The sequence below is a fragment of the Apium graveolens genome, chromosome 11 (genome assembly GCF_009905375.1).
Source record: "Apium graveolens cultivar Ventura chromosome 11, ASM990537v1, whole genome shotgun sequence".
NCBI classification, from domain to species: Eukaryota; Viridiplantae; Streptophyta; class Magnoliopsida; order Apiales; family Apiaceae; genus Apium; species Apium graveolens.
This window is the reverse complement of record NC_133657.1, coordinates 166,798,022-166,801,389: the sequence shown is the minus strand read 5'-3', so window position 1 is coordinate 166,801,389 and position 3,368 is coordinate 166,798,022.

Sequence of the window (3,368 nt, the reverse complement as noted above, 5' to 3'; positions counted from 1 at the left end):
ATAGGAGTGAAGCACAAAGAATGACGCTCTGGAAGAAGATCAACAAGATCATGCCTCAGAGAAAAGGTAAAGAAGCTTAAAGTTGAATAAATCGGTTTTAGGAAAAATGTTCTAAGTCAAGATATCTACAAGTCACAGATCAAGTCATATAGAAAAGTCAATCGAGAACTCCAGAATGACTTATCGAGAAGTCCAAAATGGCTTATAGAGAAGTCTCAAAGATATCGACAAGTCAAAATGAAGATATGACTTGGCTTATAGAAAAGTAATCAAGAATTCTTTGGACCTTATACTGATAGAGACTCTGAATCATCGGATGACGATGTTGCTCTGATAAGGAGGCGTGCTGGTAAAGAGCCGATGCCTAGTACTAACCAGCACCCCAGGAGCACTCAAGGGATGAATCCTTAAGATGTACATAGAGGATCAAGGCTCATGAAGCTGAGATCCAAAGGCTGAAACGCGACCTGAAGACGAACCTGACCCCAAGACCCCCATTTGCTCCGAGGTGGAGAGATCTTCCTCCAATTATAGACCTGGATAGTCCAATACCAAGAATGGTTGTTGCCCCAAGGGCTGATCCAAGTGATCTTATGTCCCTAGGAGATCCTAATGATCGAAACCCGCTATTCACTGACGAGATAATGAATGCCTGCATCTCAAGGAAGATAAAGATGTTCACCATCAAAGCATATGATGGTACTGGCGACCCTGCTAATCATATCAGGACGTTCTCTAACACCCTGTTTTTACAACCCGTGAACGACGCTATTAAGTGTCAGGCCTTTCCTCAAACTCTATCGGGTATGGCTCAAAAGTGGTACGGCCGTCTGTCCCCAAATTCTATTGGATCCTTTAAGGACTTGAGCTAAGCTTTTATCAAGCAGTTTATTAATGGCAGAGTACACAAGAAGAGTTCGACTTCCCTCATGGGTATGGTCCAAGGAGCAAAGAAGTCCCTAAGAGAATACCTAAACCGATTCACAAAGGAGTTTGAAGGTCCCTGATCATGACGATAAGGTAGCTATGATAGCCCTATAGCAAGGAACTAGAGACGAATTCTTTAAGATGTCCCTAGCTAAGCGCCCTCCCGAAAGCATGTTGCAGCTCCAGGAGAGTGCTAGAAAGTATATCAAGGTGGAGGAAAGTATGAAGAAGACAACTGTGATTAATGAACCCGCTGGAAACAAGAGGCAGGAGATGGATCAGGAGTACGATGCCAAGGACAAGTATCCTCGAATCAAAAACTCTAACTCCTCCTCTTCTAAGAAGAATCAACATACAAGGTTCACTGAATATGCAACATTGAACGCTCCGAGCCAAATACTTATGGAAACTGAGAAGGAAAAAGAGTTCAAATGGTTGAAGCCACTAAGGGGACCCCGAAAAAAGAGACAAGAATCGATTTTGCAGGTTCCATAAAATGTTGATCATGATACTGACGATTGTAGGCAACTTAAGGATGAGATCGAATATTTGATCCGAAGAGGAAAATTTGGATGTTTCGCCAAGGGTGAAGAGACTGGAGGCCAAAAAAGAGACAATGACCGAAGAGGTGATGATAGAAGGGGTAATGACAGAGATCACAACCCACATCCTCGAGGGCCCGTAATCAATATGAGCTCAGGAGGTCCTACATCAGCTGGTACTACAATGAACTCTCGAACGGCTTATGCGAGAGAAGTAATGAGAATAGTTGGAGAACCATCTAAGCATTCTAAGTTAGAGATGATGCTTGAATTTGGTGACCCAGACCTTGAAGGTTTAAAATTTCCTCAGGATGATCCCCTGGTTATCACACCGGTAATTGGAAATTATCATGTTGTGAGGGTCCTAGTGGACAATGGAGCTTCCGTGGATATTCTTTTCCATGACACATTCATAAGGATGGGCTATAATAATTCTCAACTAACTCCATCCGACGCACCCATCTACGGATTTAATCATGTATAATATAAATTCGAAGGAGCAATCCAACTTCTCGTGACTATTGGGGAAGAGCGCAGTGAGGCCACACAGATGTTGAACTTTCAGGTTATTAAGGAAATCTCTACTAACAATGCTATCATGGGTAGAACAGGGATCCATGCGTTTAGAGCCGTGTCCTCAACCTACCACAATGTTCTGAAGTTCCCAACTAGGAATGGTGTTGTAGAAGAGAAAGGAGATCTGAAAATGGCCCGTAGTTGCTATGTTACAGCATTTAGGCCCGATGGAATCGGGGGGCAGGTCCTCCCCATAGAAGATATGGATGTCTGAGAGAATGACGAACTACGAGGGAAGCCAACCGAGGACTTGGTCCCAATTCCCCTAGACCCTTTAGACCCGGAGAAGGTCACGTATATTGGGGCATCTATGGACAAGCCTTTAAAAGGGCCAAATGATAACTTTCCTATAAGAGAACAGTGATGTGTTTTCGTGGACAACAACTGATATGCTTGGGATTGACCCAAACCTTATAACTCATAGGTTGAATGTTGACCCAACTCGAAAGGTTGTGAAGTTGAAGAAGAGAACTTATGCCCGTGATAGGCTGGAAGCAGTTAAATAGGAGGCCGAGAAGCTTTTAGAGGCTGTATTCATTGAGGAACTACAATTCCCTGAGTGGTTGGCCAACCCAGTAATGGTTAAAAAGGCCAATGGGAAGTGGAGGATGTGCATCGACTTCACTGACTTGAATGATGCTTGTCCCAAGGTCTGTTACCCCCTACAAAGAATTGATACCATGATCACTGCTGGACACGAGATGCTAAGTTTTATGGATGGCTTCAGTGGTTACAATCAGATTAAAATGCACAAAGTTGACACCTCCAAGGTATCTTTCATAACTGACTTTGGTGTATTTTGGTATCTTGTTACGGATTTTCGACTTAAGAATGCAGGAGCTACTTACCAAAGGTTGTAAATAAGATATTTTCCCATCTAATTAGGAAGACCATGGAGGTCTATGTTGATGAAATGTTAGTCAAAAGCCTCAGCAAGGCCGATCATATTAGCACCTCAGAGAGGCATTAGAAGTGCCGAGGCACCACAAGATGATGTTAAACCCCGCCAAGTGTGCTTTTGGTGTCGGGTCCGGAAAATTTTTGGGTCACATGGTCTCTAAAAGGGGAATAGAGGCCAACCCCGAAAAATCAAAGCAATCCTGGACATGGAGCCACCACCCTCCATTAAGGACGTTCAAAAGCTGACAGAGAGAATCGCAGCTCTAAGGAGATTCATCTACAAGTCTGGAGACAAGTCCCTACCCTTTATCAAACCCCTTGGGAAGGTGAAGAATTTTGAATGGACAGATGAGATCTAGGAAGCCTTTGAACAGCTAAAGAAGTACATGACTGAAGCCCTGTTGTTGGCCAAACCAAGTCCGG